This window comes from Canis aureus, chromosome 29 (assembly GCF_053574225.1).
Source record: "Canis aureus isolate CA01 chromosome 29, VMU_Caureus_v.1.0, whole genome shotgun sequence".
Taxonomy (NCBI): Eukaryota; Metazoa; Chordata; class Mammalia; order Carnivora; family Canidae; genus Canis; species Canis aureus.
In genome coordinates this window covers 36379124-36405676 of record NC_135639.1, presented here as the reverse complement: position 1 = coordinate 36405676, position 26553 = coordinate 36379124, and the positions used below count along the sequence as shown (strand labels likewise).

General features: G+C 38.3%; 1 pseudogene; it reads left to right on the top strand.

The window, feature by feature from the left end:
* Positions 1-2107: 2107 nt before the first annotated feature.
* The window catches only part of LOC144300855 (elongation factor Ts, mitochondrial pseudogene), a 101610-nt pseudogene continuing 77164 nt past the window's right edge, over positions 2108-26553 (top strand).

Here is a 26553-nt window from a genome sequence, read left to right as displayed (position 1 = left end):
GGTAATGTTTGATTTATCATATGATTAAAAATGAAAGCAATGTAGGATTTGACAGTAGAGAGAGAATGAAGAATGGTATATAAAATTTATTGCACTCTGTCTAAAAAGTAACTTATTATGTCTGGTAGAAATTTATGTGAGGAGATACTTTTACACTATGAAAGCATTTTATTCCTTCATGAACATTTTAGCCAATTGTTTTAGGATCCATAATGAATCTTGCTTAAATCAATTAGTACTATGATGACTGAATATGGTGATTTTTCTGTCTCTTTCATTTCTTTCATATGTAATATTAAGAAGTCTGCTGTAAAAAAGAGCTGCTTCTTCCTCTCTTCTCATTTCATCCTCTTCTGACCACAGAGTATACCTTCCAAAATATCGGAAAACTGGATTTTATTAATATGGGGAAATGTTTGCTATCCCAATGCAAATCTCTGACCAACCTGGATTAGAGAACAAGATTTAGACTCAGGGCCAACCTGGAAACTTCTGCCACTCATCCTAAATCTAGACCACAGCCCACTTAGGTGAGGAAAACTCCTGTGGAATAACTATCCTGGTTCATTCCTATCATCTAGTAGACAGAGTTCATCAAGAAATGAACCATTTAATGTCCTCTCAGGGGAATCCACTATGAGGGGAATCAGGCCCACCACAAGTATACTGTACTCTGGAGAGCACTGCTACAGAGCAAGTCTTCCTTATAAGGTACTGCTTCCCTTCCTATGTTCACATCAGCAGACAAGTGAATTCCGGTTAGAATGACTCTCTGGAACAGTGATAACCTGACAACGAGGGTCAGAAATGATACTTAAAATCTGAGAGTAGCAGACAAGTAGATCTAAAATTCATTTATCTGAGGGATAGAAAATTAAAATACTTATTCTGTTTTCTGATATTTGGGGTCTACTAAGGGGAAAAAAAAGGACAAGGAAGAGGAGCCGCTCATTGCTAGTGAGTCAGCATCTTCGGAGTTGGGTTGAATTGTGTCCCCCTAGAGATGTTGAAGCCCTAGTCCCTAGTACCACAGAGTATGACCTTGTTTGAAAAATATTTGGAAATTGCAGATGTAATTTGTTAAGATGAAGTCATACTGCAGTAGTGTGGGCCCTGAATCCAATATGGCTGATGTCCTGTAAGAGAAGAGAAACCATACAAAGACAGAGACACAGGGAGGGAAGACAGCCATAGGAGGAGGGAGGCAGAGACTAGAGTGATGCATCTATCAGCCAGGAAATTCCAAGGGTTGCCAGCAAATACCATAAGCCAAAAGAGGAAAGGAGGGATTCTCCCTTACAGGTTTCAGAGAAAATATGCTCCTACTAATTGGTTTATTTTAGACTTCTAGACTCCTGAAAGTGTGAGACAATACATTTCTGCTCTTTTTGGCTGCCCAGTTTGTGTGTGGTACTTTGTTACAATAGCCCAGGAGACTAATACAGATTTCCTCATAACAGATACTTAAAACTATGGGGGTAGCTGTAGAGTAATGGGTAGAGATTGAAAGAATTTTAAATTGCTTGATTGTAAATGTCTAGATTGATTAAAGGGGACTGTTGGTAGAAATATGGATACAGAAATACAGATCACTTTCTATTTCTTAAAGAATATAGAGATCATCACTAACACAATGTTGTGGTAAATATGAACATTAAAAGAGCTTTTGGTGGGGACTCAGATGCAAACGAGGAGCATGTTACTAGTTCCTGGTGGAAAAAAATCACCTTGCTATAAAGTGGCAGAGACATTGTTTGAATTATGAGAACTTCCCAGAGAAGAACGTGGATATATCACTAAGAAGGATTCCAAGAAAAGGGTGGAATGCAGCTTGGATTCTCCTTGCTGTTTATAATGAAATGTGAGAGAAAAGAGGTCAATTGAAAAAGAAACTGCTATCCAAAAAGGAGCCAGCACTTGATGGCCTGGAAAACGTTCAGCTGCACAGATAGTGTTTTCTGAGATGGGGCCAATGGTACAAGTGGACAGATTTACAGAGAGGTAAGTAGGCCGATAACTATCTCAGCAGAAGTCAGTGAGAGAGATGGGGTTTCCCAGGCAGGACCTGTGGAAAGTTCTCAGGTGTTGTGGTGTGGCTCCCTACAACATGCATGGAAGACTAACATGGTTTCTGAGAACCTTATACCTGCAGAAGCAGCACCAGCCTGGACTGAAGGAGACAGAGATGGGAAGAAGTGAAGGAATGATGACTGAGTGTAGAGCCATGGATGCACAGGGCAGTAGGGCTGCTGCTGCCACTACCTGGGCTCAGAAGGTACAGGCCCAGCTGGTGAGGCCACCATCTCCTTGTTCAGAGGTGGGGGTGGTGGAGGTAGGTGCTGCCACCCAGGGCCAAGGGGACAGGATCACTGCCTGGAGCCAAGGGGGCAGAGCACGGGGCCACAGATAATTATTCTCAAGACTTGAAAGCTGATGGGGTTTTCCCTGCTGGATTTTGAACTTGCTTTAGACCAGTGACCCCCTTTTTCCCTTTCCAATTTCTCCCTGTTAGAATGGGAATGTCTACCCAACACCTGTCCCAGGACTGAATCTTGGAAGCAGATAACTTCTGGGTTTCATAGGTCCACATATGGACAGGAATTTTGCCCTACAATGAATGAACCTGAGGCTCACCTATAACTGATTTAGTTAATGAGATTTGGGATTTTTGAGATGAGAGATATTAAGATGAGATTTTAAACTTAGAGTTGAGGCTGGAATGGTTAAGACTTTTGGGGATGTTAGGATGTAGTGAATGTTGCACACAGGAAAAGCATGAATTTGGGGGTGGGCAGAGGGAAGACTGTTATGGGTTGAACTGTGTCCCCTAAAATGTTGAAATCCTAGCTCTCAATACATCAGAATATGACCTTATTGGGAAACAGAGTCATTGCAGATGCAGTTAATTAAGGTTAGGTCATGTTGGGATAGCCTGGCTCTTAATTCCAGCTGACCGGCACCCTCAAAAGAGAGGAGAGGGGTGCCTGGGTGGCTCAGTTGGTCAAAGCATCTTTGGCTCAGGTCATGATCCCGGGGTCCTGGGACTGAACCCCACATCAGGCTCCCTGTTTGGTGGGAAGTCTGCTTTTTCCTTTCCACCATTTGTCTGTCTTGTATGCTCTCTTTCTTTCTCAAATAAATAAATAAAATCTTTAAAAAGAGAGGGAGGGAGGGAGAGGAGAATGCAAGCATAAAGACAAAACCAGGCTGGGAGAAGATGGCTATATATGGTGGAGACAGACAGTGGGTGAGGTCTCTGTAAACCAAGGAGCACTAAGGATTGCCAGCAAGCACCAGAAATAAGGAAGAGGCCGGGAAGGATTCTCCTCTATGGTTTCAGAGACAGGGCATGGCCCTGCTCCAACTTGATTTTAGATGTCTAGCCTCCAGAAATATAAGACAATAAATACTTGTTTTAAGTCCCCTGGTTTGTGGTACTTTGTTATAGCAGCCCCAGAATCTAATACAGTGTGAAGTGAGGAAGATCAACTGACCAATAATCAATTTGTTATCAATATTCACCATTTTCAGTGCCAAACACCAAGACTTCTTATTTCTTATTTCGCTAATGAGATAGCCTCCTTTTCCTATGATAATTTATTAGAAATTTACCCTTAGTTTGCCCTTGAGATTCTACTGACAAAAGTCACTTTGATGGTTATCTGAGCCATCTGTGTAACAAAATATGGTGGAGAAAGAGTCTTATCACCCTCTTCATTTTTATATCCGCTTTATCATAGGCCTCCCTACATCAGTGTACACAAACATTTTTGAACGTATCCCACAAGAAGAAATACATCTGCCATTATAACCCTGTGTTCACATACCTATGCATTCACATAAGCTGAAAAAAACTCCCTTTACCATCTTTAATACTTGCCAAACGGACGTTTTCTATTCTATCCTATTTTTTTAAATGGGGATATCCACCTGTATTTGTCTTCTTGGGCTGCCATAATAAGGTACCACAGACTGGGTGGCTTAAGCAACAGGAATTTCTCTCTCACATTTTTGAGGGTTGGGGAGTCTTAGATCAAGGTGGTGTCAGATTCTATTCCCAGTGAGGGCCTCCTTCTTGGCTTGCAGATGGTTGCCTTCTCTCTGTGTTCTCACATGGTAGACAGACAGAGAGAGAAAGAGCAAAGAAACAAGCTCTCTGATGTCTTCTTATGCAGGCACTACCTCATGACCTCATTAAAACCTAATTACCTCCCAAAGGTCCCATCTTCAAACACTATCACATTGAGCATTAGGGCTTCGACATATAAATATTGGGGTGGGGGGATGTCATAATTCAGTCTACTGAACCACCTTATATGTTGATCTCATCCTCATTATTGGGTAACCCACAGTTTGAAAAACGCTGCTATATGGCTGATAATTTGAACTCTGAACTCTAGCCTCCAGAGCAGGCTTTACTAAGTTCTATGTCACACCCTCCTCTACCTTCCTAATCACATGCAACTGAAACACCACTGCCCTATGTGGTTTAGAGATAAATAAGGCTAAGAATTTATAATGACAAACATTCCTTGAAATGAAAAAAGAAATATGAACTCTCAAGTTAAAAATATATTTATCATGCAAAAATAAGGTTCTAGTTGTTTTCAAACAGAGGTGCAGCCATACTAAATCATTGTTTCTCGGTATTCATAGCAACTGGGCACATTTTATTCATGGAGCTATTATATACAAAGGCCCTATGCATATGGGACTCTTGGATTATTCATTACCACTCTGTTTCCTGGTCATTTCAAACAATTGCTCATGTCCCTAAACCAGGTTGACTGATTTTCTTTCTTTCCTCAAATAATTTATTGTTTGAGTGAATCGACCAAGTAACAGCTTGTGTTCTGCAGATAATGCAAGTAAATGCAGAGCTGACAGCTAATCTAGATGAGACCATTTGTTCTGGGTGAATCTTGATGTGGTCTTAAGAAAAACAACCATCAGAAACTATTGCTTGACAGATAAGCTAATAATTTTGAGAAACAGAAGGCACCTATTATTCAGGCTTCACTTTTTAACTTGTTTCTTAACTTGAAGTGACTTGGGAATGATGAGAATAGATACTTCAATGATGTTGAGAAGAAATATTTGGCTGGTTTCCTTTAAACTAATAAACTATTTTCATTGTCAGGGATTTTTGCAAACAAATTCATCCTATTATCTAACAAATATAAACAGAAAGAATTGCTTGGAATCAATCACTCAAACCTGAAATCAACATTTTTATCAGAAATATTTTAGAATGTGTTTGAGTTACATTACCAGGTCACTAGAGTTGGGCCATTTGGTATATTTCACATTGCAATTATTCTGGAGTATTTACTGGAAAGTTGTATTTCTCTGAAGAAGTTGATTTCATCTCTTCACCGTTAAGGTTTTTCGTTGGTCGCTCTAACGGTGATTGGTAACTTCCATATTTAAATTGCATGGGCTATAATTATCACTGCGATCATACTCTGTGGTTTGGAACTGTAAGCCTTGAGCAGTCAGAAGAGAGCATCTGAAAAAAAGAAAAAAAAGAAGAGAGCATCTGTTCTCTTGTTAGAGTTCAACTATGGCTAATGGGCAAACCTCGGATGGTTTACTCTAATGCTGAATAAAACATTGTAGTCAAGGACCTAGGACTGATCAGACTTTGAGAAAATAAAAACCGGGCTCTAGCCAAGTTTTGGAAGCAGTGTGAGCATTTGAATGTTTCCTTACAGTGTCTTGAATAGGAAATAAAAGATTAAGAAAACTTTCTTAGTTAATGCCAACGTAACACTGTTTGCTGTTCTATAACGTGCCTGTCCAAATAATTCTCAGCAACCTTTATTTTTTTTATTTTTTTAAAGATTTTATTTATTTATTCATGATAGTCACAGAGAGAGAGAGAGAGACAGAGAGAGAAGCAGAGCGAGAAGCAGGCTCCATGCACCGGGAGTCCGATGTGGGATTTGATCCCAGGTCTCCAGGATCGCGCCCTGGGCCAAAGGCAGGCGCCAAACCGCTGCGCCACCCAGGGATCCCCTCAGCAACCTTTAAAGGTGGCATGATCTCTACACAAACAGAAACACTGGTTGGGTGCCTTAATTTTCAGAAGACATTGACCTCTTTCTATTATTGTTAACCAATTTTCAAAGATCAAGGAATTACCTAGAATCAGCAGTATAGAATACATGTACTTTGAGCACTTTTATCCAAAGCCCAATTGTACAAAATTCACGGAACATTGCTATGATTTGTAGCCTATTCATTTCTCAGTTTGCTTGAATTGAGGGAAATTATAAAAAGCAGTCATAATAAATTTGCCCTCACATCAATGTAGGGATGTCACTGATTGAAACACTTATCTTCTATATTTAGTTAGACAATAGGCAGGAGAACTTATTTATTCTTTAGTGTCCCAAATGAGCTAAGGAATGATAATTAAATGTCAACCCATATGAAGGGGATGAAATGTCTCAGTTTTCCCAGGATGGCCTGGTTTCTACCTGTTGTTCTGATGAAATTATTAATAGTGACTCCTTTTATTATATTCAAAAGTATCTGGGTTTGAAATTTCAATCATGTGGTCGCTGTACCACAGGAACACAAAATCTGTCTAGTGTGGGGTTAAAAACAGGAGACAAATCATCTACCCCCTTAGAAGCAGTTGGCCAGCCTTGTTACAGAGTTCCCATGTGGCTAGTAGGCAAACCCTGCCATTGGTCCACCCAAGTGAATGCCAGGTGAAACATTGTAGCCAAGGATCCAGGCCTGATCAGGCTTTGGGAAAATAAAAACCCAGCTCTGGCCAAGTTTTGGAAGCAGTGTGGGCATGTGAATGTCTCCTTGCAGCATTTTGAATAGGAAAACTTTTCTTTCATAAGATTATAGGGATCAAAGTAAAACCATGGTCATGGAGGGAATTGTTCTTAATTTTGATAAATTCTATGACACATAGCTCAAATACTGGCAGTGTCCTGTATGTGAATCCTCATGCTGATGACTTTGAAATACCTGGATCCCACAAATAATCTATTATATGGCCAATACTGCTGTTTAGAACTTTTTGTTCACCTCCAAGAGGGCTTTAAGAAATAACTCTATGCATGAATAACACTTAAGGAACAAAAACTGTTTCTTTCCTTGAATATATTTATAAATCATCAGTATACTTTTGTCATCCTCAACAGTACAATATCCTACTGCATGATGAATGCAGTCATTATTTCTTTAAAAAATCTTTTTTTTTTTAAAAGATTGAAAATACAGTAGCAATTTGAATTTGTAAATCAGGCATTCTAAAACCGTTAGCAAATTGCAGACCTACAAGTCAGCCACCTTTTTATCTTTTCCTTGATGGGTGAATTGAGCAGAAATGATGAAGATTAAATCAAGGACGCATGAGTTCCATCTTCATCAGTTTCTGAATGTTGCATGAGCCCTGTAATTCCATCTATAAAATGGCATTGTTAGGGAATGAACAAAGCCAGCAATTGATACTTTATTCTTATTGTTGCTTATTACCTTTTTCAAAGTACAATTGAGTGAATAGTTATTACTCCTGCATAAGCATAAATGCCTACATGTGGAAGAAGCAAAAAACTAAATGGCATGAAAATAGCTTTCAACTTCCAAAATCATTTTCTCAATCTGCTGAATGAGGCCAGAACTGGGCAATATACATTAAACATAAAACAGAGTAGACTCTTCCAGTTTTGTTATTTAGAATCCAATAATGGAAGGTGAACATTTAGTTTTCTACTCATGGATACAACTAAGGGAAAGTATGTAGTAACATATCCTTTAGTTATCCATATCTCTACTACTTAATCTGCACACATGACAGTTTGAAAAGCCCTGATTTAGGCTGGTCATGTGTAAAACTTTATTAACATTTGAATCCACCTCAGATGTTAGCCAGGTTTACTCCATTGCCATGACTACCAAGGAATTGCAGTACATACCCTATGCATATGTTTTAGGTAGATATCTGTGAAAGGAGTCCATCATTCTATTCTATTAGTAATTGGGAATAAATGTTTAGTTGGTTTAAGTAACAGGATTTAAGAATTTTCTTCCCCTCCTCCTATTATAAATATTTCCCACTAATCAAAGCATTGCTAGAATGTAAATAGATTTTTTCCCAGCAAAATCATTTGCAAGTGATTGCCCACAACAATTTCACTTCATGAATGTCCATTAATTACATAGGTTACTACTCAGCTCCCACATATACATTGGACTCTCATTTAGTTACAATAATTAAAGAATGGACACTAACAATTAATTGACCACTCTGGTTGACTAATAATTACATTATACATTTCTAGAAATTAAGCATGATCACAAGCACTATATAAAACATGATTTAATCTTTTCTTTCACATGCACAGGGACTTTCAGGATCTTTATGTGGCTCCAGCTTCATTTATTAACAAGTTTCATTGAGCACTAAGGCCTGTCAAAATTAATTTTAGGAATATCTGTGGAATCACCCTCCATCTCCAGTGGCATTTTCATACTTTGAGTCCTCTCTTAACTAGATTAATGCCTCTTCTTCTTTCTGGTTACCAGGCTGGCCACTCTTTAAATTGTTCTTCCTTCTGAAATCTGAGAGATTTTTAAAAAGAGGAGTTTATAACTTCACCCCTCTGATAAAAACATACCAATGACTTTCTATTTCTTGCAGAATGAAGTTCAAAGTTCTCAGTTTGGTCTGGACTGTACTTACTTTTCAGTGTCATACATCATCAATCCTCTCAACATCTCAACCCCACTCTCCACACATGCATCCCAATCCCTCTTTGGTCTGTTCTCCAATTAGAAAAATGACTTTTGGGTTCAGAAGTGTCTGTGAACTTCCTGACTTCCCGGCCTCTGCATCTGCTGCCCCATTGACTGGACCATTGTCTTTGTTCTCTACTTCCTATTCCATCACGTTCCATCAATTCATAGTCTCCTTTGGGCCTCAGCTTCACCATGGGTTGGCATGGAGTCCTGCCTGCTTCTGCACACCTCTCTGACCCTCAGCCAGTTGAATACTTCTCCTTAGTGATCCAATAGCAGCCCAAACATCCTTCACCCCGGCACTCACATTTTGGACTCAAATTCCCTGTTTAACTATCTATATCCCTCATCTAGAAGGGTCTTCATGGACGTAAGTCTTTCCCAGCATTATAGCCCCAATGCCTAGCACAGTGACAGGTGTAGGAGTCACTATATACCTTTTTATTAAATAAATGAATGTAATACTGCCCTTTACATCAAAAAGCTAAGATTCAGCAGTTTAAATGTCAATTTTCTATACATGCTGTCAGATAAGTATTTACTTTGAATCTCTAGTTATGCAGGTGTGGGCTCTAGAAGATGCTATTTAAAATGAATACTCTATATTAACATGTTTGTCACTTCTTTTCATTAACAAAGTGAAGACTGGACAAATGCAGAGTCGGTTAGGTCAAAATCACCGGCTGCCCTTCATAAAAGTGAAGGTAAGATTCTACTTATTTGCATACACTGATGATTACAGGAGAAGATGGATTGTGGAATATATCTTGAGAACAAAGATTTATAAAGCAAGAATGGCAAAAAAAAAAAAAGGAACAATGAACAGTAGATGACATTTAAATAGATGCTCAAATCTTGAGAAATTGCAAACTAAATATAGTAGCCCATGATAAAATTCTGAGAATTTAATCAAGCAATTACATGTAGGAAAAGTATTCAATTAAGAGGTAATCAGTAGAATTTCAGGTTTGTTAAGGAATAATCAAACTCAGCTGATGTCGTCATCACCCCAGAAAACATCTGTATAAAGAATTGGCACTTTGCATCCTTAAGGATATGGCTCAAGGCTCAAAGCCTGGTTGAGATGCCCCACAGAGAGCTGCCAGGTGTGGCAAAGATGGATGACTTGAGGCAGGAAGTCTGCATGTGTAGTAATCAGCTCTGCTGTATGACTAATGACTCCCAAATCTTAGTGGTTTCCACTCATGAAAGCATATTTCTTATGCACTTGAAACATGAGCTGTTAGGTCAACTCTAGCTCTGCTTTAACATGTCTTTACTTCAGGATCCAGGATGAAGTCGAAGCCCTGTTTTGGGGCATGTCATTCTCGTGGGAAAGGAAACACATGAAATAGGGTTTAAACACACAACCACTTTTATGATTCTCCTTAGAGGTGGCATATGTCACAGCTGCTTGCTTACATTCCATTGGCCAAAGCAAATTACATGACTAAACCTGATATTAGGCTGAGGAAGTTATCTGGCACCAACGCAGAAGCCCTGCAAGCTACGTGTAGATACATACTCTTCTTATGTGGAAGGGGTTGAAAGTTTGGGAACAATACAATGTACCACAGTCCTTGAACTGGGAAATAGAGGGGACAGAGTCAAAATGAGGGACTTGGTGGAAACCTGTTAGTTTGAAAATAGAAGGCCCTGTGGGATAACACCTAAAACCTGTGTCTGGTTCATGAGAAGCAGAGTATGTGGTGGCTGGAGGTTAAGGACCCAGGCACACAGATCTCAGATGGTCCTGGGTGAGAATGTGGGCTCTAACTCTTCATTAGCTTTGCGAGCCACTTCATTTCTCTGAGCCTTTGTTTCTGTCGCAGAGTCTGTCTTCTCACCAAATATCAAAGAAAAATATATATGTTTCTCCATATTTACTCACCTCACTTGCAGGTGCACTGGGGACATGAGAGAAGTTCTGGCTAATGGGATATGAATACTTCCAGGCATGGCCACTAAAATCTTCCCTGAGATCCTCAGTGCATTTTCTCTTCTACAGAGCTGGAGCTGCTAGGTGAAGGTAGCAAGGATCCCTAAATCACCCTCTTTGGAAGACAACACAGCTTCCTGACCTGTACCAGGTTTTGTTGGGGTGTCAGCCCTGGGTTGCGGCAAGGCATTGAAATCTGAGGCTTTGTTTGTTACTGCACAATTGCCCAGCATTCGTGTATGAACGAGGATAAAGACTATCTCCAGGGTTTATCTCCAAATATTGACATAACTGATGCAAAGCACAGAGCAACATCTGACACAATACTTAGTAGGTGACAATTGTTATAATTTACTTTAAGGTCATATTCATACAGAGATTAAGAGTAAAGTCTTTGGAACCAATGGATTTAATTCAAATCTCAGCTTTAGTAACTAACTATGCATGTTAAGGACATTATTTAACTGCTTCATGCCTCATTTTCTGTATTTATAACATGGCAATAAAAATAGCATCTGAAAATGCTGTAAATTTATAATAAGGCAATCCACATGGTGGTAGTGCTGATGGTGGTAGTGGTGACGGTGGTGGTGATGGGTAATAATCTGCCTGATTTCCCATCACAGGAGCAGAGGTGGTTGTCAGTGAAAAGAACTTAGAGGAAAAGTTTATGTAGAGACTGAACTATGGTTCTTATCTGATCAACTGAACTGACCAGTCACAACATCACCACCAATAAAGCTGTCTCCATCTATAAAGGTCACTAGTGTCCAGATAATGGCGACTTTTTCTGTATCAATAGGTGTTTTGTTTTGTTTTTTTTCCTGAAGACATGAAAAGCTTAGGAACTGGAAATACATAGTTTTATACCATTTTGACTTTATGTTGTGTATTCCATTTTTAGTAATTTTAATGCAGTAAGGAATGTAGCATTAATAATTAACTTTATTTTTTTCCAATTATAATAGTAATGTAGTTTTTTTGTAGGAAGTTAGAAGTTCAGATATTTGGAGAGAAAGAAAAACATGCATAGTTCTTATCCAACAAATAACTAGTCATTTTTCTGTATTTATAGCCAGCCTTTTTTCTATGTAGAAAATTGGTTTATTTAACATCATTGGATTTTCTAATGTTATATTAAAATTGCTTCATAAATATGTTTTTCAAGGATTTAATTAGGTTAAGATACCACACTTTACATAACCATTTATTTATTTTGGGTCATTAATTTATGTTTAGTTTTTTGCCTTTATAAATAATGCCTCTATTAATTTCTGTTATACATTTCTCTATGTTTTATTTATTTAATTAGGACAAATTCACAAAATTGGAATTGCTAGGTCAGATAGAAGAAATATTTATAAGAAATAATATACTGCCAAATTGTTACACCCCCACCAAATACATGAAAATGATGATTTCACATGACTTACCATAGGTTTTATTTTTAAAAAATATTTGCTAATTGTTTAAAACCATTTATTAATATAGGCCATATATTTATATAGGTATAAACGTATATAGTTATTTTGCATTTCTTTTTTTTTACATTTTAAAGCCAACAAATGGTAAATGAGATTGTTTATATTATAGGAAAAATATTAATAGCTCTCTGTATGTTGCTAATGTGTTTATGTTTTTCCTCATATGTAAAGCAAATCACTTTCTCAATTCATATACAATAGTATTTTGTTACTTAAAAATTAATTTATTTAATAATCCTTGCCTAATATGTATAGAGCACCATTGAATTCAATATATGAAAAACAAAATATAGACCTTGGTTGAATCTTTTGTCTAATAAATCTGACCTAATGATTGCTTTATATATAGATTATTACAATATTTGTAGATGAACCGTATTTTCATTGTGGTATTAAAAAAAGGGTAACATTGCTATTCTGGTTATTTAGCATTTTCTTAAATGATATGTCAGTTTGAAAAATCCTCTGAGTTTACTTTTAGTGCATAATTTTTAAGTATCTCTTTATGTCAGTTGCCAACTTATTTGATATTTTTATTCCTGGTTTGCAGGAGTGTATTTAATATTAAGGATATTAGACATAGAGTCTTCTTAATATATTTCATCCTTTATATTAGGGAACTAGTAGCTGGATCTGCCCTCCTTTGCTCACTTTCCACTGACTAGATGGTTTTTGCCCTCTATTCTTATATGCTCTTGTAGCTGAATTTTCCATTGACCATAATAAAAATCTCCTTATTGGGTAGCCTCTCAAACTCAGCAGTAACCAATTCCCCATGAAGGTAGGCCACAGGAAGACTTTTGAACTTTTTAGCAAATACACATAATATCTATTTGTTGTTTTTCACACGTGGCATAATGTTTAAGTCCTTTTTTTAAGATTTTATTTATTTTTCTTTTTTTTAGCTTGTTTTTTATAATATATTTTTCTTATTGAAGTTTGATTTGCCAACATATGGTATAACATCCAGTGCTCATCCTGTCAAGTGCCCCCCTCAGTGCCTGTCACCCAGTCACCCCATCCCCCCTCCTCCCCTTCCACTACCTCTTGTTCATTTCCCAGAGTTAGTAGTCTCTCATGTTTTGTCACTCTTTCTAATTTTTCCTTCTGTATGCAAATGTTTCTTCCAACCCAACTTTGGAACTGTCAGAGAGGTACTGAACTGTGGCTGAGTTGCTGTGTAAACTGCAATATGGGAAAAATTGGCATCTTCATAGAAATTTCCATTTTGAGCCACAATTCACATTGCTGTTTGTACTTCAGATATTTTGTAATACCTGTTCACACATCACAGTTCTGAGCACTGAAAATGTTTTCTCAGAACTCCTCCCATAGAGGTGCTATTCTCCATGATGGCCTATCCCGGTATAAAGCAGGGGAGAAGTTGGTGGACTCCATGGTCCACGTTGTCAGTTGAGCTCCTGTGTGTGTTTCTGCCCAGGCTCACTTTCTGCCTGATACTGATCTCTGGACATTTAGATAAGGACTCCAAGGTGGGGTTCCTGCCATAAGCTCTTGTCTGGCTTTTCCCAGGGCACCTTTTAAAATGCCCATGCAGAGTTGTGGCTATGTAGAATTAGCGACTGCCATCCCACTACCTTAGAAGTAACAGGTGCTTGCTACCCTGCTCTCTCCTGATGCTTGCTTGTGACCTGGGACAGAGGACTGCCCTCTAACCTCCCATTTACATTCCTGTTCGGGACTTGCAAGTCATAAACTTTGTGACTTTACTTGCCTTATGTGGGTGTATTGAAACTGTGTCTTCAGACAAACAACCCCAGGGTTTCCACTACCTCAAAAAGCAGAAGTTGGTGGGGGAATGGAGCAGGATATGTGTGGGTGTGGGGGAGTGCCACCTGCTAACCCTGATTGAGTGGCTTTGTGCTGCCTCATTCAATAGGTCATACTCTTCATATTCTTAACACATGATAGCTCTGGGCTTTCCAACACATCCTGTCTCCATCAGTCACTGGAGTGGATTTACCCCCAAAGGAGGCCACCTCTGATGGGGCAGCTCACTTGAGCAATATAATCTCTGAAAGCCTGATGTTGAAGGCTATCTGCCTACAGCACTCTCAGCAACTGGGTAGAAATCCTCCCTTTAAGGAAGATCTGAGTGACACACTTTCATGTCCATCCCAAGACTGAGATCACTCACTAGTGGATAAGAGAAGGGGCTCCTGTATCAGAGTACTGGTGTTCAAAACCATGCCATTTCCTAGATGTGTAACTTTAAGAAAATTATTTACACCCCCAACCTTGAATTTTGGTTTCCCCATCTACAAAATGAGAGAGCACCTTTTCTCCCCCCATAAGATCATCAGGAGGACTAAAGATAACACATAAAATGCATAACTAAAAATGACTGATTACAACGATCGGTACTATTTTTTGTTCTTAAGTATTTATATCCTTATGGCCAGAGCACACCCAAGAAAGGGCATGTCAGCAGCCTCTGGAACATGTACACTTTCTTATCAGGATCTAATTCTTTCAATGTCTTGTTGGGGGACCTCACAGTTGGTCATTTACTCCAAATTCTATCTGTCTCTTCTGCCCCATGAGTCTTTATTGCATGGAAGAACTTTCGTTAACTGCAGGCCCTGCAATTTTGCAAGCTGCTTCTGGTAGAACTGCTTCTTTATAGCTTATTCAGAAAGAAGACTGATCTTTTTTTCTCTTGAACATTTAAATCCTATTAGGTTTGAATAATTTTTCAGCAAAGCTAACAGTAATTTACTAACATATTTGTTGTGAGTGCCAAACAATTCTCCTGAAATCTTCACTATTTGAGACACTACTAAGTCAGATGAAACTATTAGGGGCACTTTTTCCAAGAGTGAAATGTCCATATGAAACCTTTGAGACAGTTCTCCGAGTCCCTCCCTTTAAAGGCTCAGGGTGGATCAGTTTGTTGGTACATTGGCTGACATCTAGGCTTGGAGGGGCTAAGATATAGGGCAGGTTTGCAATGGTTGGCAGTATGATGATGTTACGAACTGTTGGATGGATGTGGGGCTGCCTGGGGTTCTGAGAGTAGGCTTGTGGACTCCAGGGGGAGAAGGTGAGAAGCCACAAGGACCACATTTTAGGAGGAATGCCAAAGGCACACCTTATCTACTTCTTGACCTGGTTTTGGTGATGTCTGTAAAAAGTTTGAAGAAATTTGACAAAAAAAAAAAAAAAAAAAAGAATTCAACACTTTATAAAAGGATATACGATGAAAAATACGTTCCTCTTCTATCTCACTCCATTTCTCTTACTTTTCCCCCAGAGTAAACACTGACACCAGCCTCTTGATTATTCTCACAGAGCTCTTCTCTGCAGATAAGCAGAAATGTGTATATGAATATATGATTCCTACTTAGTGCTTTACTAATGTTAACTAAATTAATCCATGCAGATGAGTATAAAGTATATTCTATTACTATCACTTCCCACATTTATAGATGAAGATGAAAGCACAAGATTTAGAAAGTTTCACAAGAAAGGATATGTGTGTATATATATATATATATATATATATATATATATATCTCCACACACATATACACGGTGGAGCCAAGGAATATATATATATATATATATATATTCATAAATGTATACATGTACATATACAAGTACCATGTAAGTTATTAGTGATCTATCATCTGAAAGGTATTTAGATAGTGGCTTCTCATATTTCAAACACTGCAATGCATTTCCTTGAACACAGAGCCACCTGTGTAGGCTGCACAATGCAAGGAGATGCCATTCACATAGATTATTTTGTGATACAATCCACATAGATTATAATGGCATCCTTGGAACTGCTCAACACACCAGCAGTGTTTGTTCATGTTGACCTACTTTTAAGTTGAATGTTTCATTTTCTGATCAGCTGGTATTTCCACTGGGTTATTTGTAATATAGAATGAAATAAGGTGCCCTATATACGACAGTGCTAGAATGTCCAAACTCAAGACTTGAGAAATAGCCTGATCAAAATCTGTGCTCAGTTCCCTCCACCCCCAACCTGCCAGGAGAAATGGGAATTCTGTCCTTTCATGCCCTGGAAAAGGGTTTCAGGCACACATGGTGATCTGCAAGCAATGACACTGAGATGTCATTGGGCACCTTTCTCCAGCATGATATAGTTCTGCCTCTCAACAAAATAAACATCATATTTTCACCCAGAATACTCCTGGAATATAAATCATCTGGATAGTTTAAATTTTTTCTTTGATGGCATGATGGATCACTAGGCATTAGATCCTTGAAGAGATGCTATTTTTCGGAAGTTGCCTTTAAGACATCACTCACCCTGTCATAACAGATCCAAGTTTTTATAGCCCTGCAGCTAGTATTCTAAAGTGTTGAAGTCGACACTAAGTAGGAAGTCCACCATAAATGACTAATATAAACTTTAAAAAAAGTTTATTTGAAATTATTTATTTCAATTTAGTTATTAAACTAATTTGAATTTATCACACAAGTGTTCACAACTAGTATTTGTCTGTTATACATCCAAGAATTTTCCTTTGTATTTTTAATGATACGTTTTGTTCTAGCTAGTAGGTCCAGAGCACATCTGTCCATTCACATTTGTATGTAAAGGGGTTTATGTTGTTCCCCCTGGAACTGTGACAATCAGAGAAAAGAGATGGCCTCTATCTGCATAACTTCATTCCTGCTCCTCAACATAATCAATCAATTTCTGTTTGCAATTTGATTTTGTCAGCCACTATAATGGTCAATTACTAAGTAAGAATTGATCACCAAGTGGCCTGATGCTGTTACCTTAGCAACCCTGCACACAGTCTAGTTATTTTAATCATTTAAATGACTATATTGGAAAAAAAATAAATGACTATATTGGATTAGCCCTTGCCATTTGATCAGTAACACAGTGGCCAACATAAGACTGACTAATCCTACTGTGTACTTAGGCAAAGTCTTTGGGGGGAAAATGATTAATTAATATATGAAAGTATTTCTCTGGACAAAACAGGACACTTCCAGATTTAGTACCTAACTTTGCAGCTATTTTATTTTTCTCATGAATTAAGAAAAATGCTAACCTTTAAGTCATTAAAAGGAGTGTGATACCATAATCTATTCAACAAAAAATACTAGGTAAATTTTTATATATTGGGTGTTGGGGTTATAGTGATGAAAATAATTCATAATCCCTGCCAGCAAGTAAATCAGAAGCTCCCAACAGATAAACTGGTAAGGAAATAATTTCAGTAGAGCATGGCAAGTGCAAACAAGGTATGATGTGAGGAGGGGAAACAGAGGGATTTCCTATTTCTACCCAGAGAAGTCAAGGAATATATATATATATATATATATATATATATATATATATATATACACAGTGAGGAAACATATACATACAAAGCTTGAGTAGGTTCTTGAAAGATCAATAGTCATTCTCAAGGTAGTCAACATTATAGTAAGGGAAAAGCTAGTAAAGCACAAAATAGCACAGCATTGTATTTTTTCATATCTCTTGGTAGAAAGTGAGAAAAATCAGAAAAGATTTTTATTGGAAATTGCAATAGGTAGGCAGAATAATGACTACCCATAGATGTCTCCATCATAATCCCTGAAACCCGTGTGTTGTTAATGACAAAGAGGAATTAAGGTTAGAGATGGGATTACAGTTGCTAATGAACTAAACAATTAATCTAAGGAGATTATCCTGGAACATCCAGGTAGGCCCAATGTAATCACAAGGGTCTTTACATGGAGAAAAGAGAGGCAGAAGCATAAGCATCAGAGTGAGAAAGACTTAACCAGCCATTGATGGCTTCAAGGATGCCAGAGTGGGGGAGGGGTGGCCAGGAGGGGTGGGCAGTTTCCAGAAGCTGGGAAACACAGGAAACCAATTTTCCTCTAGAGCCTCCAGAAAGGAATGCAACACCTTGATTTTAGCCTAGTGACACTTATTTTGGACTTTTGACTCCCAGAGGTGTAAGACAATAGATTGTTAGAAGCCACTAAGGTTGTTGAGGTCAACTCGATGCAGAGGCATTTATATTATGATTCTTGCTGCACATGTGATGGGTTACGGAGCCTGGGGGAGTGAGGTGTACAGTCTGCAGATGAAGGTCAATTATGGGGGAGATAGAGTCAGAGAGAGGGAGAGGGACAACAGAGAGATAAACAGATGAAAGACAGCAGCAGGAGAGAAACACACAAAGGTCCTTATACCTACAGTTCAGCCTCTGCTATTCCCTATCCCAGGGTTTCCAAGTACGCAAAGCCCTCTGCAACCTAGCATTCATTAGGCAATTCCTTAAAATGCCTCAAATGAACCTCAGAAAGGAACCTCCAGCCAACATTGTCTTTATGACAATGGCAACTATTCTCTGAATCCTAGAATCACATCATTGCTGATTCTGATTCTTTAGGCCAGCTAGACTCATCTTTACTTCGCAGAGTGTCTCATTCAATAATTACTGTCAGGAGTTATTCTTGCCCATCTATCTACACTAGATTCCTGAGGCTGGTGTAACCAAGTACCACAAATTGACTTAAAACAACAGAAATTTGTCTCACATTTCTGGAGAATCGAAGTCTGAAATGGAGGTGTCAGCAGGCCTGTGCTCTCTTGAAACATGAAGGAGAATCCTTCCTTGTCTAAGTTTCTTGGGGTTTGCTGAAAATCTTTGATATTCCTTGACTTGCTGCTCATTGTCACAGGTGTTCTTCCTGCGTGTCTCTGTCTTCATTTATGGCCATTTGTTAGAGGGCCATTGGTTTTATTGGATTAGGGGCCCATTCTCTTCCGGTATGACCCCATTTTAACTTAATTAATCACATCATCATCAGTGACCCTATTCCCAAATAAGGTCACGGTCTGAGATCCTGGAGATATGGGTTTCAACACATCTTTTGGTCAGGGGATACAATTCAACCCACATCATTCTTTAATTTTTGGCCAACTCCTGTTCAGATTCTACATCCATCTGATTATATCCATCTGGTTCCTGACTCCTGATTTTCTTGCTTATATATGACCTAGCTCTTCTACTTTGGGTTAAGTGTCAGTATATCATTGGTACAGATATGAGAGAGAGAAAAGCAGCCCCTGATTTCTGGCATCAGGCTGAGTATTCTCATCAGGGCTAGGTGTTCTTGTGAGCTGTTCCTGCATTTGGCCTTGGCATTCTCTTGTTGAACATAATCTCACAAAACATCAACATCTGACAAAGCTGCTACGAACATGATGATTCAAAACAAAAACATGACCACTCTATAATCATGTCTGAGCAGAGAGCAAAATACAGACATTGTCCTAACCACGAAAGTGACCAAACATTCCTCTGTCTTGATTAACATGAGTGACTGCTGCTTGTTTATCAATTACAGCTTTGTCTTCTTCTAGTCTTTCCTCCTTCTAGATAAGATTAAAATAAATAATTAGAATTGCCCCCACTTCCTGAGGGCATCCAATCCAGAACAAGGACCCACATCCTTAAATGCTTCCCAAATGACATAACACAACCTCAAATCTCACAGTAAATACTTTCTAACTCCCTCTTCCTGAGCCTCCCTCTGGTTCAGTGATGTACATTCTCCCTCACTGCAACAAGCAATAAGCTTGACTTGCTCAGTTATGAATATGTACCTGATGGTATTTTCCTGGAGGGCATTGACAAGCATTTTAATAATGCATATTAGCTGAAATGCAATAATTGAATTAGGAAACATGCTTTGCATGTGGAATGTATTGATTACCAAGTGATTACTATGGGGATCCTTCTCCTTCAGACAGAAAAATACAGGTGCAAAAAAATGGCATATTAACAAAAGTATTAATTGGTACACAAATCTGGTGTTCAAGTGCAATCATATCTCTCTTGATTTATAAATCAAATCTCAATCTTTGATATATCTGTTTGATATCAGGTTTAGTATCTTTTTGGGGGGGTGTCATCTTCCTCTGAAGGGTCAGAAAAACTAGAAAACTTATTAAATCCATGAGGAGAGATCTACTCAACCTCCACGCCCAACTGTGGAATGGAAGGGGAAAGCGTTGAGGTCTCATCAGCTGGCCACTGCCATTACTTCTGGCTGCCCCATGGCATTGCCATTGGAAATTCACCTTGGGATGCCTGGGTGGCTCAGTGGTTGAGCGTCTGCCTTTGGCTCAGGTTGTGATCCTAAGGTCCTGGGATCAAGTCCTGCATCAGACTCCCCACAGGAGCCTGCTTCTCCCTCTGCCTGTATCTCTGCCTCTCTGTGTGTGTCTCTCATAAATAAATAAAATCTTAAAAAAAAAAAAAAAGGGAAATTCACCTCACTGCATCAGGTCAGGCAGTCAGCAATCTGTGATGACATTCTGTGTCTGGAGCCACCAAATATCCCTTATTTTGATTCTGCTGGTCACATCTATTAGTTCTTGACTCATTCAACCCACAAGCCATTCCACCCATTTACATGCTGGCCTCTCTAGGAGTGCTGTTAGGAGTGGGTTGGGTGCCTCTCCCTTTGGAACTAAAACCACTCTTCCTTCTCCTTCTAATGAAACCTTCTGTCCAGGATGGGCAGCTCATCTTGAAACCCTCAGACACAAAGGCCTCTTTACTTTCACTTCCCCTGTAACAGCAAAAACCATTTTTTTAAAGATTTATTTATTTGAGAGAAAAAGAGCACAAACAAAAGGAAAGGGAGAAGCAGGCTTTCTGCTGAGCATGGAACCCATGTGGGGCTTGATCCCAGGACCCCAAGATCAAGACCTGAGTCAAGGCAGATGCTAAACTGACTGAGCCACCCAGGCACCCCAGTAAAAAAAAAAAAAAAATTAACTCTAGAGTGTTCTTAAATTCCCATTCCTTTCTGGAAGGGAAGGAATCTCTGTCTCAGTGAGAGGAACCATTCCCAAGGATGACAATGGAGGTTTTCAAAGCCCTCTCTCAATAGAACAGAGAAAAAGGAAACATTTTTAAGCCATTAGTAAATGCTTGGTGGGGATGCTGCTGCATGCATGTGACGTAGCGACACAGGGCTGCTTGTTTTTGAGTGGTTGCTCACTTGGAATTATTTATACTGGATGGGTTCTGTGGTACAGTTTATTCTGATAATTTATCAATACATTCTGCCAATCTTATATACTATCCCAGACTTTTTAATGTTAATGAGATTTGTTTTAGTCAAAGCTCATCAACACATTATTATCTTCGGGTTGAAATAATAATACATTCTTAAAAACATCATTTTTAAACTCCCTCTAGGGAAGATCACATTATTATTAGGAATTAAAATTTCCTTAGCTCCTAGCTCTTTTTCCCAGTGAAACAATTATTTTTATAATGTAATTTTAAATAATGTGATGCTATCTGGGTGATTCTATCAATAACAATTATACTTGTAGCAGACAAAATTGATGCTCATTTTAAGTCCTGGTCAGAGTTTTGTCTAGGACTACCTCCTTTCCCTCTTTCCTTTGTTGCTAACCTGGTGGGGTACCTCATTCTCAGATACAGACTGCAGTAGCAAATCATTGGCCTCTGCACAAGTCCTTTGAGGGGAATATGTTTAGTTGGTTACTCTTACTTCAAAAAGGGTGGCTGTTACCAGTTACAAAATAACATGTCTCTTCCACAAGGGTTTGAGGGAAGCAATATAAGGAGAAGAATATTTTGCCATTATCAACTCAGACATTTTTTGCTTCTAAGGGCTTCTTAAAGTCTTGGCAGAAAGAGAACCTGAGAGGATGGGACTCAGAATAGGTCAGTTTTTGCTGGGAACAGAAAGCTTTTGAGACCCAGTATAATCCCCCCGGAGCATAAGGACATAAAGGGCAGAGCAGGAGCAATGGGGATATGTGTAAAAAGGGTAAAGAAGTCAGAATTTAACTCATGTCCTAGTTTTGCTTTGGTTTCTCCTCAAACCTTGAGTTTGTCTACAACAACACATACCACCCTTTTATAACAATTAATTAAATTAATTAAGAAAGCTAATTGTGTCAAGTTTTTTTTTTTTTTTTTGACTTAGGTTGAATGATACACACTCTTTCCAACTCATGACACATTCTCCTAAAGATTTCATAACACTTTGAGCTAATTTGCGTAGCACGTTCCTGTTGTCTACAAAGCCGGGGACATGTTATGTCTCTGCCATCACTGACATCATCAACTGGAATATGATTTCAGCCCTGTTGAAATCCAATTGTGATGATGACAGACAAAACACATTTCTCTTATGCTTTCAAATCATTCGCTGTTCCTGTACAGTATTTATTGTTTCTGTTCTCTTCAATCAGATGAAATACAGAGAAAAGCTCATCAGATAAACACTCCTTTTCTGCTCTACAGCAGTTTCAGTGAAAATTGAACTCCTGGTTCTTTGACAAAGTATATTTGATAAGAATACTGGCCATGAAACCCATGTAATAAAAGCTTCTTAAACTAAGTGCATGAATTCACAAAGTAGCAGAATTTCAACCATTTCCCTCTGCCTGTCGTATTATGTTCTGATGATTACAAATTTTTCCATTTGAAGAATCATCACTTCTAAAATTCTTATTTACCTTCTATTATTTAGGAATCAGAATTAGAATATCTCTTCATTAAAGCCCTACCTATAATGAATTTTCATTTCAGGGCAACATTTCAGTGAACAGAAAAAGAGAAATATTCTTTTTCTTTTTAGATATTTTACATTATTTTTGGTTTTATTATTTTATTTGCATGCATTGATTCATTCCTTGATTCATTCTGCCTCTGCTTTGCCTGCTGTCCCTGGGACTAAAGCCCCTGTATGTCAATCTCTCCATCACGTGAACCTCCTACCTTCCACTGGAAGGAGAGAGGAAGAGGTTGTCAGATGCCTATTAGGGCTGGGGAGTCCATCTGGAGATCTAATTCCTCTTCCAAAGATCTTAAACTAACCCCCACTGTTTTTAGGCCCTCATTTCCCTCTGCTTTTAGAGGACTTGATATTTTCTATTCTTGAAATTTTCAGAGGTTCAGTAGAATGAATCTGCTTGTTCCTTATTGGTTTTCTTCCTTGCAACCACTTAGGTTCTCTCTTATCCATCTGTTTTCCAGTTTCCAAACTGTTACATATTCCTTTATTTTCATGATCTCTTGTGTATATGCATATGTATACTTCTAGATTTTGCCTTGTTTTTCCCCTTTACTATCCATTTAGTGGGATTTCAGAAGGAAGTGTATTTAACGTACATGTTAAATCTGTTGTTTTACTAGAAATCCCTTGTACTGATTTTTTTAAAAAAAATTTCAAAAATATTTAATTGAAGTATAAATGTCATACAGTTTAATATTAGTTTTAGTTGTATAATATTGATCGACAATTCTACCATTTGCATTAGTGGTGACATGATTGAAAAAACTACTAGACTAGGGACAGAAGATGTAATTCAAATTTTGTCCTTAAATCTTTATAAATATATAAACTATGTAATCATTAGAAAGTCACTTAAACTCTCAGATCCTCATTTTTCCTTTTCTACAAATTGGAGATACTAATTCTGTTATGTCGGGTCATTGTGAGGATTAGAAATCATATTTACAGTGTAAGTACAGGGCTTGTCATGTAGCAGATACTGACTTAAAAAGGTAGTGCTTATATGAAAGCTCTGGGACAAGTGCATTACTCTCAAAGATGAGCGCCAATGATCCTCACCTTGTAGGGCTCACAGCCTTGGCTCATCTCCTCTCTTTGGACTTGTTACCTCACTTCTAGGAAGGAAGTATAATAAAAAGTATAATATATATATTATATATTATATATAAATATAAATTAATTAAATTAATTAAATTGTTAATTAAATTAATTAAATATAAATATAAATTATATATAAAAAGTATAATAAAACAGTGGAATGACACTTTGGAGATTAAGTTATAAAATGACTGCCTTTAATCTTCACTGCGTTGTTCTCGCAGTCTCCGGGTCCCTTGGGCAGGGGAAGGCCGCCACCTGTTGTAAGGCCGCCCTGAGGAGTGGCCCACGTGGCCACTGACTAAAGCCTGCTGACAATGGACAACCGTGTGAGTGAGTTTGGAAAGAGGTGTGTTCAGATGTGATTACAACTCTCGGCATCAGCTTGACAGCACCTCCTGGGACACCTGGAGTCAGGAACACCCAGGGAAGCTCTGACCAGATTCCTGACCCCAAGAAAGGGAAGTAATTAATGTTCTTTTTAGCTGCTGACTTTTGAGGTAATCTGTTCTATGGCAGGGAATGGCAAATACCTAAAGAGCAGAATAGCTGACTTTTACAAAAAGAAAAGATTTTCTTCCTTTTTATGGAAATCATTTGGTAAATTTATCTAATAAGTTCATATATAACTCACCCTTAAACTCTATTTGGTGTGTGCTGAGGTGCAAAGCAGTAGGGAGTTTGAAATTCTAGGACGCAGACTTTGGGTTCAGTTGATCAATCATAAGCTTGAGTCTCAAAAATGTGTCCGAGGAACACAAGTCAGCTTTTTGAAATTCTCCAAGGAACATGAGAATTGTGGTCACTGGGGCACTTGGGTGGCTCAGTGGTTGAGCATCTGCCTTCAGCTCAAGGCGTGATCCTGGAGACCTGGGATCGAGTCCCCGTCGGGCTCCCAGCCCGGAGCCAGGTTCTCCCTCTGTCTGTGTCTCTGCCTCTCTCTGTGTCTCTCATGAATAAATAAATAAAATCTTTAAAGAAAAAAATAAAAGAAGAACTGTGGCCTCTCAGTCTGGAAAACACCAATACCTGCTTTCACTCCTGAGATTCACAATGAAACACAGGTTACAGCTTCTAGAAATCTGAGACATGCTAAGATTTCTAACGGGTTATTAGTGGTTTTAAAAAGTTAAACAGGGGATCCCTGGGTGGCTCAGCGGCTTAGCGCCTGCCTTTGGCCTGGGGCGCGATCCTGGAGTCCCCGGATCGAGTCCCGCGTCGGGCTCCTGGCATGGAGCCTGCTTCTCCCTCTGCCTGTGTCTCTGCCTCTCTCTCTCTCTCTGTCTATCATAAACTAAAGAAATAAATCTAAAAAATAAAAAATAAAAAGTTAAATAGCCCATCGTACCCTCTGGGAAATCATTGGTTACGGTGACCAATAAAATGCTGAAATCCTAGCTTGTTCTCACGGTGGCCTGACTTCGCTTATCAACAGCTATTTAACCTTGTCTCGGTCCCCAAGCCCTAAGGATTCAGCTTTTCCCCAGAGCAAATGTTTTGTTATACAATAACAGGAATTCAGTGTTGTAATCACCAGATGGTAAGAGCTGAGCAAGTTCTGATCTGACGACACAGAAGAAATTGTACCCAGTCTCATTCTGTCAGTTCCCATTTTATCATTTGCCTCCTAATCATTGAGTCAATTATTGCTTGATCCTAATAATTCACTGAGGTTTCCAGAATTGTTACCAACCCCCACTCTCCCCACAAGGATATATATCAGAACATTTCCAATTTAAAACTCCTCACTAAGTAGGGTCTCAGTTCTCCATGGAGGACTCCCCTTCCCTGTGACTTGCAGCATCCCTGCTAAATATTGTATAATGTTTTTGCAACATATTGAATAATTCTTTGGAAATATTTGCACATCTCTCTAGTACCACTTGCAGCAGTGTGTAGCAGTTGCTATGACAACACTCTTTAAAATTAAAAAGAGAAATTAAAAGTTTTGCATAACTGGAAGGACTTTCTGACACTAAGGGTGAGATGTTAGGATTTTCACATAAGCTGTATCTTAGTGTGTGAGTTTGTTGTGATTAAAATAAGATTTTAGAAATCATCACTGGAAATGTTATTTCACCACATTTTCTTTCCATGTCAGCTATGCTAATATCATTGTTGGAGAAGTTTTATAAAAAGTCTCCAGCTTATAAATTTTATGAAACATGCTTGGTTAGCAAGTTCTCCTCTTTTTTATTTTTTTAAGTTCTCCTCTTTGAACGCTAGCAACAACAATCACAAAAACTACAATAGTATTAAACAATCCTTGCGTGGCTCTGTGCTACATCAGATATATATATATATGTATCTATATATATATCTATATATATAGAACAGATATATTATATATATTAGAAATATGAAGGATTTTGTAGAATTATTGTGAAAAGGAAATATAATAATTATGCAGTCTCAAATACACAATTAAATTTTGTTTTCACAACAATCCTACAAAATAGCTACCATAAGCCCCATTTTACCCATAAAGAAACTGAAGCTCAGAGAGGTTAGATAACTTTTTCAGGGTCAAAAGGCTAGTGCATGGCAGAGCTAGCATCCAAATCCAGATTTTTTTATACTTTTAAAAATATACTTAGTTAAAAATTTTTTTTATATACTTAGTTTATAATTTCCCACTCTTTGCAATTCAGACAGGAGGTTCTTGATATGAAGATAGGGCAGGAGTGA